Raw genomic sequence first — 15,575 nt, 5'->3', positions numbered from 1 at the left:
TTTCCTGCTCCTCTGATGCTGCCTGGCCAGCTGTGTTCATCCAGCTCCACACATTGTTATCTCATTAAATCTGCAGTTTGTCTGAAGAGCAATAAAGTCATAATTTAGCATCCACAAAATTACCATTGGATTACCCTTCTGGTAGAAGCAAAATTTTCACTGCTTCTATAGAGATCAATCATAAAATATTTTTGTCAAAGGTAATAGCCAGCATTTCTTGACTGGCAATGAGTCCTCTATTCCATCATTAAAGTCAAATATTATGAAAGCAAGGAAAGTAATTAGGGCAAAAGTAAAGATTCAAATAAACAGCAACATTACAAGACCAACTCATGTTTTGCTTGCCACCAACTGTAACATATTAGACTCGCATACATGCTGGTGAAACAGAAACACTGAAGTACAATCAAGTCAGAAATCTGCCATTCAAATGCTGAGTTGTGAAGGTTAAAACGCAATCTTTGAACTGCATTGGTGGTTGAAGCCTGGATGAATAACAAAATGAAGAGTTTGAAATATCTGTCAGGGCCTTATGTACAGTTAGGTCCATGTTTTGAAAGAAACATTAATGACAAGCAGACAGACATCAGTCTTTCTGAAGATTCCAAATAAGGTAATATCAAATTGATGCCATTCTTTCGCCTCCAGCTGGTTGCTAATTAAACTCTTGCTGCTTCAGAGACAACCATTCTGCTGTGGCTAAAATGTACAATAGTGTTGAGCAAGTCACATGCTGAAGCTTCTAATTATGCGCAGCTTCTTTTAGACCCGAGGCATTGGCTTAGATCTCCCTCAAACACTTCCATTTTTTAATTGCTAAATTTATGTTTGATCTCATCTTAAAACAAGTTGATTGTTAAAGTGAGTAAAACAATTGCAAATTGAAACGCAACCAGTTTTGGTAAGTGTACAAGAGCTACATGCTTCATTAACACTTATACAACTGTGCCTTCCAACACAAGCTCTTGACCAACTAGAAATGCAAGGGCAGCAGAGTTAATGATATGAGACTGGAGGATATGGATGTGGAAATAAAAGATCCAGTTGTCTTACATTCGCAAAGCTGCAGAGAACAAGGTTCTACTGAGAAAGTTTGAGGACTAAGGTTCAAATTAAAAAATTAGAACCTCATTGGTACTACCTAAGCTACATCCAAGTTAGTGTAGGATCAAACAGAGCAGCGTTGAATGCATGGTTCAGACAGTTGTCTGGGAGACAGAGGCTGACAGTCAAGGGACACTGATACCAGCACTGGCAAACAGGAAGTTGTTCTACTGATGTAGGCTTCACATCAACTGGCTGGAATCAGTGTCCCAGGAAATGGAATAATGAGAGCTGTAGATGGTGCTTTAAGCAGAAAAATGTGTGGTGTTCAGATGACAGAAGAAATATAGATCTAATAAGAAAGTCAAAGCCACAGAATAACAGTGATCTGTGTAAAGACAAGGTGGCGATAGGAAAGGAGAAAGGTTGCAAAATTCAGCTCCATATTGCTTCAGTTGCTTCTGTTCCTGAAGCTTTGAAGTCAGAAAATTGTAGTAAATCCCTCTGGTCACATCTGATCACAACAGAACAGGCAGATAATGATATCAAGCAGCTGTAACACTGGTCTACTTCATTTTGGACCAAAGAGGTCCAGTTACCAGACTGAGTCACTATCAAATAAGCATACTTCAGCTGCACGTAGAACTCCTCCATCTGCAATTTTTTTAAAAGCTAACCATTCCAATTGTTTTTAACATGCTGTTGCTGGTGCAACATTAGTGGGAGCACTGAATTCTGAACTCATAGAGAAGTCTTATAACCAGTTTGGATTTTCAAATGACCACTAGTGGAGATCAGGGGAGTTGGTTGGCTTGTCGGGAGAAACTGTGCTTCAGTAATATGGGCTAAAGTAGCAGAGCCTCTTGGGCTGCAGCATAACTTAGAAATTAAACATAGGCAACAAGATAGGAAACAATCCATAGAAAGGGGTGGTGGCTTCCAGGAGGAGGTCCCATCCACCAAGAACCTCCAGGGAGCTTTCCTTTAACTCCACCTCAGCCAGGAGTAGTGTGTGAAGTATTTGACTTTCACTAAGAGGTGGTCACTGACTGTACCACCTTTTAATAACTCTACCTGCAGTGCCTGAAGGCCAGTCGCTGCCAAGGTCACTTATAATACTGAATCTCTACAGCAGTGGGGACAAGAACTATTAGCAAATTATTGTAGTTAGCTATCCATTGTTGCATCAAGAAGGTCACAGAAGTCCTGTATAGAGGGAGAAAAGTCTTCACTGTTTTCTCCACTGATCAAGGAGAAGATGGAGGATGTGATTTGACCAGGCTCAGGTTTCTCAATGATGCAGAATATCATCAACCAAGTGTGATTGGTTCTATGAGCTTTCCATGCTAGCAAGGGTACATCTTATAATCACAATGGCTATCACTCCTGTTAGTATGCCACTACGCCCTTAAGATCTTTCTGATGAATGCCCTTTATCCTGCTAGTACTCGTGACATATTCATCTTGAATCAGTCAACATTATGTTTTCTTGGTCCACTAGTCAGAATCAGAGCTGGTCGCTGGGTGACTGGAACACTTCCTCAATATTTGACAAATGACTCCTCTCAACCACCCAATATGCAAGACTGTACACTTATAATGCAGGCCATTGGTTAGTCTGGAAAGTCCTGAAGAAAACCATGATTGTGTTAAAATAATGATTCTAGTGCCTGGACTACTCAGGGAACTCTTTTGTACTCACTGGTGCATATCTCCAATCTCATGGTGGTCTGTTATGTCCTCATTCATTGCAGAGATTTGGTTGCAGGAAAATATGCCAGGGTGTATGACATTTTGAAAAAAAGCAGGAATAATGAAAAAGAGGTAGAAATGTGTATGTGGGAACTGGAGCATCTAGGATTATAAAGGAATACAAGAGTACAATAGTGAGGATGGATCACTCTTTATAAAATAGTGTTCATTTTTCAAGTCTGTGTTTTCCATCCTTGTTTTGAAGAGTGAAAAAACAAAAAGCCTCAACTTCTAGTCTCCATTTAGCAACATTTAAGTTCGGCACTACCAAGCATTAATTTGAAATTGTTCTTGTTCAAATGGAAGCTTGTGGCTTTATTCTCTTAGTAACTACTTGGGATCTCAAACTTTATCTTTTTTAAATAAAAAAGTTACAAATCCCTGACCGGATTGTAACAAACTTTGCAGTCTTGTCTGGGATTGTAACATAGAATGTAATTTGAACTAGCAAAGAAGATTTACTCGAGAAAATATGGAACTAGAAATCAACAAATCCCTGGAACCTGATGGCCAGCATCCAAGACTTTCAAAAGTGGATGCTTTGGTTCTGATCCTCAAATAGTTTCTAGGCTCTGGATGGGAAGGTCGTGATTGTAATGTGACCATCTAAAGTAGGTTTAAGAAAAGAAAATCAGGTAACTATTGATCCACATGCTTAACAGTAGTTGTTGCAAAAATGCTCAGATCTATCATTATGAAAATGGTAACAGGGAATCAAAGGGCAATTGGTTAAACTTAATGTGGTTTATGCAAGGAAATTGTGTTTACGAGTTGGAGTTTGACGAAATGACTAGCACAGCAGATAAAAGAGAAACAGCGGATGTAACAAATTTGCCTTTCAATAAATATTCAATAAGATGTTTAATGAGAGGCTGAAACACAAGATAAGGATTCATGGGTTTGGATATAATTTATCAGCAAAGGTGTAGAATTAAAGGATAGAAGCCATAAAGTACTAATAGACAGGCAATTTTCAGGTTGGCAGTCAATTACTAGAACAGTGCAGTGGTTTTAACTGTTTTATAATGTGAATTAATGGCTTTGATGAAGGAACAAGTGTAACTTATCCAAGTATTCTCATCTTACAAAGCTATGTGAGAAGGTAAGTTGTAAGGGGGACACAATCTGCAGAAGTATATAGACAAGTTAAGGAAGTTAGAAAGAAGGTGAAATTGAATAGAATGAGGAGTTATTCACTTTGGTAGTAAGAATAGAAGAAAAGTATATTTCTTAAAAAAACTGAAAGCCTTGGTCATATTGATAGTCAGAGATCTGGATGCCTCCTACATAAAACACAGGCGAGTACAGCAAGCAAATAAGTCAAATTATAATCTGACCAATATTGTAAATCATTTGGAGTACAAGAGTAAGGAACTATAGCTGCAATTGCAAAATCCTTCGTGATACTAGAACAAGCATACTGTGCAGTGCTTTGGCCCCAGTAGGACATATTTTCATTGGACAAAGGACAACAAAGGTTCATTCGAATGCACAGGAAGTTATTCAATGATGAGTCAGCGAGTAAAATAGATTTATAGTTTTAGAGCTCAGAAGAACAAGAGATGACCTCATTTATTGTGAGGGCTTGCAAAATAGATGCGGAGAGATCATTTCTCCTGTCTAGAAACTGGAATGAGCAAACAAAATCTGAGGATAAAGGATCATCATGTCAGACAGAATTTTGAATCTTTGGAATGTTTGACCACAAAAGGGTTGTGGATATTCTGTCACCGAGCATATTCAAGACTGAGATTATAGATGCTTAGAAGCTATGGAAATCAGAAGATGCGGAGATCAGTCAGAAAAGTCGAGCTGGGATGAATATTCCACAACCTTATTATATGTCAGAGGGGCTCTGGGGTCATAACACCTGGCCCTGTTCATATTTCTCATCTTCTTAATGCAATCATAGTCCTCCCCGGTTTTCTTTCAAGTAACACACAATTCTGACTCGGCCATATAGTCAACATACCTTTATAATCCAAATCTTGTAATTTCCTCATTGATAGTACTGTGGGAATACTTTTATCACAGACTAGAGCAGTTCATTAAGATGCCTTAGAACGATCGTTACAATGGCAATAATTCTTAGCATCTCAGAGTGAACAGAGACAACCTTTTAAAAAAATTAACCTCTGACATAAATCCACAAGGACACCAAACTAAAACCTAATTATTTACATTAATTTGCTAATCCCAAGGGGTGAGGAACAGTTGTGCACAGTTAAAAGAGATTAGGTGTCACACCAATAGTTAGTAAATAATTGCAGATATCAAAGAAATAAATAAATATCTGGAATCTTTTCAAATTACAAAAGGCACTATGATTTACGATAATAGCTATATGCGTACAATATTCACCAAATTTCCTTAGACAGCAGTTTCCAAACCCACAAATACTACCATCCAGTAGAACAATGGAGGCAAATACATGGGAATATCACTATCTGCAAGATCCCCTCCAAGCCACTCAAAATCCTGGATTGGGAATATATCATTTAGTACCACTGGGTCAAAAGCCTGAAACACTTTCCCTAACAGCATTGTGGGGTGTACCTGCAACAAATAAACTGCAGCGGCTCCAGAAGACACCTCACCACCATCTTCAAGGACAACGAGGGATTGGTAATGTCCACATCCCACGAATGAATTTCAGAAAAACCACCGTTCTGGAGATCAGCTTAAACGATGATATTTCAAATCATTTTATTGAAAATAAGAATGCTAATTTCGGATGATTTTTTTAAACTGGGTTACAAATTAGCAAAATGAAAGATAATGCAAGATTTTCATTTTTCTGCCAGTCTATTTTTAATGCATCTCATATAGAAATGGCCACAGCAAAGAATGAGCATGTTTCACAACGAAAACATCCTTAATTGCAATTGTTCAAAAACAACTTTCATTTACACATCACCTTTGACACAATTAAAACGCCTCAGAAAATTCACAGAAGTGTTACCAGAAAAATATTTGACACTGCACTACATATAGAAATATTAGAATGGCAGTATTGATCACAATTTTTGGGTTTTAAACAATGCCCTAGAAGGAGAAAACAGAAATGATGCTACATAGAAATATACATATGAACATATACATGTACAAATCAGAAGTAGGTCAGGGAGGGCATACCAGAAGTGTGGTTGCTCGTGTTGGAACAATGAAGAGTGGGGATGCGCAAGACATCAAAATTCAAATGGTCCAGAGATCTCAGAAGGTTGTAGAGCTGAAGGTTATAAAGGTGAGGGGCAATACCATTAAGTGTTATAAAATCAATGTTGAGAATTTTATAGCATTGATATTTTTAAACCAGGAACTAGTATAAGTAAATAAGTACAGATGATACATGAACTGGACTGGTACAGTTCCAGTCATTTTCACAATACACAGTGACCAGTAGCTGACAAACCATCACTAAATTAGCTAAGATGATTGTTCTGTGAGCAAACAAAGCTTGGATCAATAGGAGAGGGATAAACATTCAATGTATGCTGGCATAATGTAAACAGGAAAACCTTCAATATCTCAGGTGTCAGCCATGACTGGAGCCATTTGTATTTCTGATTTAAAATGTTGTGGATTCCAGTACCACTCCAGATACTTCAGTAGAAAATCTAGGGTGACATTCTGCTGCATTACTCAGGAAATGCTGCATTGCTGAAGGTACCATAAGGCCATTAAACCATTAGACAAAGGAGCAGAAGTTGTCATTTGGCACATGGTGCCTGCTATGCCACTCAATGAGATCATGGCTAATCTGACAATCCTCACCTCACTTTCCTGCTTTATCCACATGCCCGTCATTCCTTTAATAATAATTAGAAGCCTAGTTATAGCAGCTTTGAACATACTTAAATGACCCAGCCTCAACTACCTTCTATGATAACAAATTCCATAGAATCAACTATCGAGAGGAAAATTCCTCTTCATTTCTGCCTCAAATGAAAGATCCCTCACTGAAATTATGCCTTCTGGTCCAAGATTCTCCCACAAGGGGAAACAATCTTTTCACATCTGCCCTGTCAAACCCCTTAAAAAATCTTATATGTTACATATTGCTCTGAACTGTGGCTTTCCATAGTCTTTCCTTACTTACATAATATTCAACTTTGCTATTCTTCCCGCCAAAGTGCATAACCTCACATTTTCCCACATTGTATTTCATCTGAAAAGTTTTTGCCAGCTCACTTAACCTGTGTGTATCCCTCAAAACTCTTTATGCCATCCTCATTATTTGCATTCCCACCTATCTTCATGTTATTTGCAAACTTGGCAATACAGCGCAATCACTTTTGTCATCCAAATTATCGATACATTTTATCTGTAATTGTGGCCCCAGCATTGATCTGTCACACTGAGTTACAGGTTGCTTTACTGAAAATGACCCCTTTATCCCAATGCTGTCTTTTATTAGCTAGCTAATCCTCTATCCATGCTAATATACTACCCCCAACACCATGGACTACCACCTTTTTTTAAGCTTAAAGAGATCTTTTCGGACATCTAAAAATATTGCATCTACTGGTGCCCCTCTATCTAAATGGCTAGTAATCTCCTCAAAAAACTGGAATAACTTTATGATGTTTTTACTCTGAGATCATTTATTAAAACTGTCTTGATCCCTGAGTGGATCCACAAAACATTGTTCTAGAAATCTAATCCAAATATATTCTATGAATTCTTCCTCGTGGCTATCTCTTCCAACCTGACTTTTCCAATCTACATGATGATTAAAGTCACCTATGACTGTTTTAGATGAAACATTAAACTGAGTGCAACTTAGTTGAACAACCATCTTGGACAGAGATTTGGAAATATCTATAAAGTAAATTGAAACTACCTTAGCATAACTTCTACCAAATCAACCTGCAACAACATTTAATAGTTGTACCAGAGATATGGCTAAAAGGATCTGATTAGAGTATCATGCTTCAGACGGGAAACTTGAAAATGGAGTAGACAGCATCTGTGTAAAGATATTTCAGTACATTATTGCCATGAGATTGAAGGATTGTGGTTATGCCGCCCATTAAATAGTAACTAAACCCAATATTTAAGCAATATATCTCATGAAATTATTCACTTTTCAGTAAAATTGTAATGTGGCTTCTTATTATGATTAAAGAATGCTGTACTGGCTTACTTGGGATATTAGAGTTCTGTCATCATTTGCTAAAGAAAACCATTATGGTTTTTGATGAGTATTGCAAATATGCAAAGTCCAAGTGGAACAATCACATCATACAATATAATGAGGTCTGAACAGGAAATATTCTCATCAAAAGTGGAGCTGTCAAGGTCCTCTCTGAACCACTGAGTTAATAATTTTTTTTTAAGATATTGAGATTACTCATGCAATCTAATGTGCCAGAAATAACAAAAAGGTGTTCTTGCTCATATCCTGGCATTGTATGAACATTGTTAATTAGGATATAAATAACTTCCTGACAAAAACTATGGGAACAAAAACATTGATCTACAGTATGAATATAGTAACAAATTTAAAGCAAAAGCCTCTCCTTTCAATTCTGTCATTTACCCATAATATTCTACAGAAAAAAGATTTGTCATTACATCCCAGGAAACCAAAGTCATCTTGATGAGAGAAGTAGGAAATAGCATTGACATCAGCAAAAATAATGATAAAGTGGGAAATGCAATCAAAGATTAGAATTTAATATATCTTCATTTCCAGTTTAAGTGGGGGAGTTGAAAACGAGACAGCATAATTTTAAGGAGAGAGGAGAAAGATTGAAAAGGGACCTGAAGGGTATCTCTGTCACAGACGGATGGTTCATATGCGAAATGAATTGCCAGAGGAAATGGTTGATGCAGGTAAAGTTAGAACATTTAAAAAGACATTTGTACACGAACAGAAAGGGCTTACAGGGATATGGGCCAAATGCAGGCAAATGGGACTAGTTTATTTTGAGAAACCTGGTCGGAATGGATGTGTTGGACCGAAGGGTCTGTTCCAGTGCTGTAAGACTCTATGACTCTATTTTGTAGTGCAGTAAAGGATTGTACATGGCTTACACTACAACATTGATGTAAAACAAAAACTACAGTTATCGTAGTACAAATCTGACCATAGCTCTGGCTGAACTTGTCACAGAAAAGGCTTATTAGGTTATATAGGGGCACCTGTGTAGTTCCATAATCTACATATTTCTCACGAACAAACACGAGAACGTCTGTTAGAGAAATAATTCAGAATCTTAACTGGCAGCAACTGCAATTCATGCATACAGTTCAAAGAATTAAAAATTTTTTTTTCTTCTTTTCGTACTAGTGCTTTTAAAACATGATTGAACCAGAAATCTACTCATTTCACACTGTAAGATTACCTCCTGATGTTGGCAAAGCCATGGGGTAGGACTGGTGGCAAAATCAGCAAAGGTGTCTTTGGCCATTCACATGCTCTTCCGGCTAAGGAAAGAATATATGAAGAAGATGATTAAGGTTACTGGCAAGAGCAGAATGGATAAAATGCTAATGCAGAAAAAATAAAGTAATATATTACAACTACAGGTTTTTCTTTCAAATGCCCATCACCATATGCAGTTTGTTTATTTTTAAGCATTTTCCATAATATTGATGTGGATTTCTCTTATAAAAAGAATGCTTTTAGTCTGTACAAAGGGTACTACTTAATGCTTTGCTTCCTAACCATTGTGCATCATAAAAGGAAGTACAATGACAGGATTGAAAAATTACAGGAAATCTTTTTGCAACATTGCATAAAATTAAATTTACAAAAACAAACTTAACTGAATGCCTGTCACTTCTCACTGCTTTCAAAATTGTCTGGATGTGAAATTTATAATTAGCCAAATTAGTCCAGGGAGACACTGCAAGGAAATCATTCTTTGCACCTCTTAATGTTTGCCTGAAGAATAACATATAGTATGGAATAGCATAGCTCTCTGGAACAGGAATGTCACGTCTAGTCAGTAACCTGATGGGCAAATGATGGGTAAAATAAACAACTGTCTGATGGGTATATGTATTCATGTAGGTAAAACCAGATCTTACATTGTAGTGAATCGTGTAGGCTTTGTGCTGAATACTATATAACAGACATTCGATTGTTGTTAACTAGATTTTTTCAACAATGATGGGTCTATCTTTGTTAAAAGGAATTATGAAACAGGTTGAACAATTATTAATTGAGAGTCCACTGAATACAATAACATGACTCCATGGTTTGAAAAGTCTGCATTTTCTGATAAGGTATTTTACAACCACATTGTGAATGCGCATTGTTGGATTTATCTGAACTAATTTTGTTTAAAAACTCAGCATATTTGAACATCCAGATGATTTAACACAGTTGAGAACTGAATATCCTCTTGAAATATCAGATCTTTTTTGTTATTAAATGAAAAAAGTAGGAGTTTCTAGTTCCAGCTCACTTCAAACAAAAATTGGCCAAACCAATACATTTTTAGTACAAATTATATCCACTGCAATTTGAGCTTGCACAATATTTTACACTGACTTAATAAAATCTCACTTGAGCCAGTTTCTCCTATAAAGCTGGCAATATGGGGTGGTATGCTGGCTCAGTGGTTAGCACTGCTGCCTCACAGCGCCAGGGACCCAGGTTTGATCCCAGCCTCGGGTAATTGTCTGTGTGGAGTTTGCATATTCTCTCCGTGTCTGCATGGGTTTCCTCTGGGTGCTCCGGTTTCCTCCCACAGTCCAAAGATGTGCAGGCTAGATGGATTGGCCATGGTAAATTGCCCCTAGTGTTCAGGGATGTGTAGATTAGGTGGGTTATAGGGAGATGGGTCTGGGTGGGATGCTCCAAGGGTCATTGTGGACTTGTTGGGCCAAAGGGTCTGATTCCACATTGTAGGAATTCTATGATTCTTGATTCTAATATCTTCAGAACAAATCATCAGCATTGTGGCTTTCTGTTAACTGTCGATTTGACCTGCCCATGTATATGTGTCATCATGGTATTTTCTTAAAATTAAGCATTTTTTGAAAGATTAATGGCATTAACAGACGTAACTTCACAAGGTTTTAAATATATGACTTTCTTCATTTACAAAGAAACCGAGTACAGCACAATGCCATGAATCTTTTTGCTTCCGAAAATGCTTATTAATAATTAGTTTACCCATAGGTGGTGAACTATGAAGTCTGATTAAATTCTTTTTATATGTAGAATCCATTTTCAGCTCTATTAATAAAACTGCACCACCTTAGGTCTACAATATTTCAAGCATATTTTACAAATACAACTTTTCAGAATTTATTTTCAGAAACATTGCCTGTTTGTGCTGGTTCATTGACGATTTTATGATACCACTATGTTCATACAGTATATTTTTCAGAAGATTCGCAATGTGGATATCTTTGCAGGTCAGAAACACTGGAGTGCACACCTGGAACTCATATTGAGCCAAACTAGTTTATTCCCCTTTCCTAATGTACATATGTCTACAAACGGCCACAAGAGAGAGCTACCACACACCCCACTTCATGAAGGGTTACACAGAAGTTCAAATTATATAGTCATACAGCATGCAAAGAGACCTTCGGTCCAACTTGTCCATGCCAATCGAGTTTCCCCAAACTAAACTAAACCTATTTGCTTCCATTTGGCCTGTATCCCTCTAAATTCTTTCAATTCATTAACCTATTTAAATGTCTTTTAAATGTTGTCACTGTACCTGCATCTACCACTTCCTTGTTACCTAGAACATAAATATATTGTTGCTTTTCACTTCTTTACAAACCCAACCTGACCACTGGTTTCCTATTCCTAAGAGGATAGATATTTCCTTGTCAAACTTTATGAATATGGAAAGGACCCTGACTCATTTTGGCTTGAGTCTGAGAAGAAGACTTTGTCCCCCCCAAACAGTGCTTGATTTTGCCTTTTACCATTTGAATTTTCCACTTCAAACAAATCTGTCAAACACTGACTACAATCTGAACTGGTTTCAAGCAGAGCTTGTGTTGGGGTAATTTTTGTACCCAGCAGTTTTCCCTCCCAACTCTCTAATTCATTGGATTCATTTGATTCATCCCAAATTCTTCCTTCTTGTAAACCTCTTAAAAGGTAAAACTTGATCCATATGTATAGACCTACCATGTCACTAGAAAACATGTTAGCCAAATACGTGTGATGCCGACATATATTTGTAACTCTATCTAGTATCTGCTTTAGTCACTTCTGATGATGGTCTTTCACTTTAACCTTCTGGTTCAACTGCAGACTTATTTTTCTCACACTACCTTAACTATGACTCTTATTTGCTAAATGTAGCTACCATTGCGAAAAATCATTCTAAGTTGGTCTTCTAAGAATGAATTAACTTGGTGCTCTGTCAGTAGCAGACTGAAGTATCTTTTGATAAATAAACAAAGCATACACTGGTCTATCATTCAATGACATTGAATGTTTCTTCCAATTTGTATCTCGTGTTTCTTTAACAACAGTAAGCTTAACAAGTAATCCTACACATTCTTGTGCTTCATTTGAAGCAGCACGGTGTGGTTTTACCCCATTTATTCTTACGAAATTTGAAAACTCCTCAAACAAAACTAACATCATTGGACAGACAAAATTTCTTCTGTGAACACAAACTACAAACAAACTGGGCAATATGTCTAGAGTTTTGAGAGTTGCTGTTCAATTAATTGGAAAGCCTTCAAACCATTCTAAGTGTGGCTATCTGTCACAATCAATAGTTGTTGCCCTCCAAATTCTCTGGAATCTATATGCAGCGTCTGGCACTCTACAACTGGCTAGTTCCATGATTGCAAAATATCAATACTGGCTTCTTTTCTACTGCTTTATTCTTCTCTGATTCACCATATCTTCTGTATTCCTGGCTAACTCAGGCTAATGAAGATTGCTTCCTCCTGGACTCTGTCAGCTTATCTTTAAGTGTTGATCATCAACTTCACATCACAACCATATCCTTAACCTTTCATGAATTACAACTCTAGCTTTCTAGATAACACAGCCGTTAACAACTGACAACTTATTCTAATGCATAGAAAAGGCCTAATTTCTAAATTCATATCGTATTTAGCCACACATTCATTTAGTTATTTACCCAAAATAACTCCACGGAGGCTGGTATCCCATCACCAAGTCAACCTTTGCACGCACGCATGCCACAGACTCTAACCAGCTAGCTCAGAGCCAGTCCCTAGAGTGAGGAGAATTCCTCAGATTCCTGTTTATATCTGTCAGCCAAGACTCCCTGTTTGGCCCCATGTTAACAAACCCAATCAATAACATGCACCTGGCCAACCTCTTTCCAATCATTACAATACCCTTACTAATACATTGTCCATGAAAGTTGGCCTTTTAAGGAGCTTGCGAAATTCAGAAGTTGAAAAGCTATTTAGAGATTAGAAACAGCTCAACCTAAAAAAAAAACTTTTTAATGGCTTATTATGGAACCCTAAGCCTTTCTATCATCTTTTTCTCTCCTGATCCTTCTATGAAATATTTTTTGCTCAAACTTTACATGTTATTTGTTTCCTCAAACTTCCCCCATTATCTTGATTTGAATAATTAACCTGAAATTATATTGTGAATCCATTCCCATTCGTCTAAAATTTCTCTTCTGAATATTACTAGACAAAAGCCTACACTCTCTCTCCAAAATAAAAAAAAATTAACAGGCTTAACACATCCTCTAAATAGCAGAAAATAAATTTAAAGAAGACTGTATTAAGTAGTTGATAATTAACTATCATGGAGTAATTTCAAGGATAGTATTTTTTAAACAATTTTCTTTATGTTTAACTGTGCCTTTCGGAACACATCACGCAGTTTCCAGGAAATTGTTATTTAACTGCTTGAAAAACTAGAGATCTAGAAACTTGTCCTTTGCCAAGTTGAGACTCAACAGTCTAAAGAATGACAGAAACATCTCAGATCCAGGAATTAGGGGATCCTACTATCTAACAACTTGTCTGATTGGTTGCCTGGCAGTCAGTTCACATCCTGATGAGATAATTCCTTGACGCTACAATAAGGGTCAACAGCCGCAGGAAAAGGATTTTGCAAAGATTTGTTCACATTCAGTTAGCTTCATCTCCACACCATTTAAATTGAAATGTAAAATTAACAATCAGGATATTAGTTTCCAAGGAAGTATAGTAGAATAATACATTATGCAACATGTTAATCTGCTAAATTCAAATTATCCAAATCAGGCAAAAGAATTTTAGGTTCTACTTATTTGAAATAATCCAACCATTAATCATTTCTCACATTCTTATTCAAAAGTTAAATTATCAGGTCTATTTGTAACTATTTCCTTTAAAATTCATATAAAAATTGTCCACTGAATGAAATACCATTAGAAGTATCAAAATAGCACTAAATAGTTACGTGGAGACAGTAAGAACTGCCAATGCTGGAGTCAGAGATAACACAGTGTGGAGCTGGAGGATCACAGCAGGCCAGGGAGCATCAGAGGGGCAGGAAAGCTGACGTTTCGGGTTGGGACCCTTCTTCAGAAATGGAGGAGGGGGAAGGGAGCTCTGAAGTAAATAGAGAGAGGAGGGGTGGGGCTGGGGAAGGTAGGTGGGATGGTGATAGGTGAAGTGTACATTGAGACCATTGGGCTGTAGGCTCCTAAGATGGAAGATGAGGTGCTGCTCCTCCAGTTTCCAGGTGGCGTCGTTGTGACACTGGAGGAGGCCCAGGATGGACATATTGTCCAGGAAGTGGGAGGGGGAGTTGACTTAATGTTTTTGATTTATTGTGGATTTGTCTTGGAAAGGGTGGGAGAAGTGAGGAGGACAAAAGCCAGGGTAAAACCAAGAACTGCAGATGCTGGAAATCTGAAACAAAAAACAAAAATAGACGAAGAAACTTAGCAGATCCAGCAGCATCTGTGGAGAGAAAGCAGAGTCAATGTTTTGGGTCTAGTGATGAAGGGTCACTGGACCTGAAATGTTGACTCTGCTTTCTCTCCATAGATACTGTCAGAGCTGCTGAGTTTCTCCAGCAATTTCTGTTTTTGTTATTCATAGAATTAAAAAAAAACTATCTTGGATTAGTTGCATTTTTACAAGTAATTTCAAATGATGTGCAGAATAGTAGTCATGTACTACACAGGAAGGCACATAGAGCAGAGTTAGATGTTGTAAGGCTATGGTATGGCAAGTAGTCAGTGCGCAAACTACAACTGCATTTGTCCAAATATCCCCTTTGCATGAAATAAAATTGCATACACCTCCAACTGAAGTTACAAGAGAAACAAGTTACCCAATATACGTGGTCACAGACAAAATTATCATTCATTGACAAAACTGCTTACATAATTTGAAACAGTACAGGTCACCCAATGGTACACGTGTGCATGATTGCTGGCTGTTCATTCTTGGGGTAATGTTCCTTCTCTGTGTGTGGTTCTCATGGTGATTGCTGCTATCTTGCTAATTGTTGTTGCTGATTCATTTCTGTTGCTGGAGAATAGAGGACTGATGGTTACTCTGTACAGATGGTCAGATCACATCTTCCTGATCAGCTACCTGCAGCATAATTTCTTTAGTTGTACATAGATCTCTGAGGTTGTGACAATATATCTAGTCTTTCATGTTCACTGCATATAATCAAGGTGACAAGTACTCAACCCAGGTCGCAAAAGTTGCCACATGGGCTGACTCTTGTCGATAGTGTTGAACATTTCTATTGTAACTTGTTGTCCAATCCTCAGCTCTGGCAATTATATTGTAGTTTTATCTGAGTGAAATTTTGCTTTCTGTCTCATCCACCCCTGGTATTATTT

At 37.5% G+C, this 15,575-nt stretch overlaps 1 long non-coding RNA gene across 1 annotated transcript in view; it reads right to left on the bottom strand.

Moving 5' to 3' along the window:
• LOC125486799 overlaps window positions 1-15,575 on the bottom strand; it is a 363,489-nt gene that overhangs the window by 120,158 nt on the left and 227,756 nt on the right. The window contains exon 2 of the long non-coding RNA XR_007265421.1: window positions 9,147-9,228. This is a non-coding gene — a long non-coding RNA (uncharacterized LOC125486799). The remainder of the gene's footprint in view (window positions 1-9,146; window positions 9,229-15,575) is intronic.

The sequence above is a fragment of the Rhincodon typus genome, chromosome 2 (assembly GCF_021869965.1).
Source record: "Rhincodon typus isolate 14 chromosome 2, sRhiTyp1.1, whole genome shotgun sequence".
Classification (NCBI taxonomy): domain Eukaryota; kingdom Metazoa; phylum Chordata; class Chondrichthyes; order Orectolobiformes; family Rhincodontidae; genus Rhincodon; species Rhincodon typus.
The sequence above is the reverse complement of the archived record's forward strand: the minus strand, read 5'-3'. Positions and strand labels throughout refer to the sequence as shown.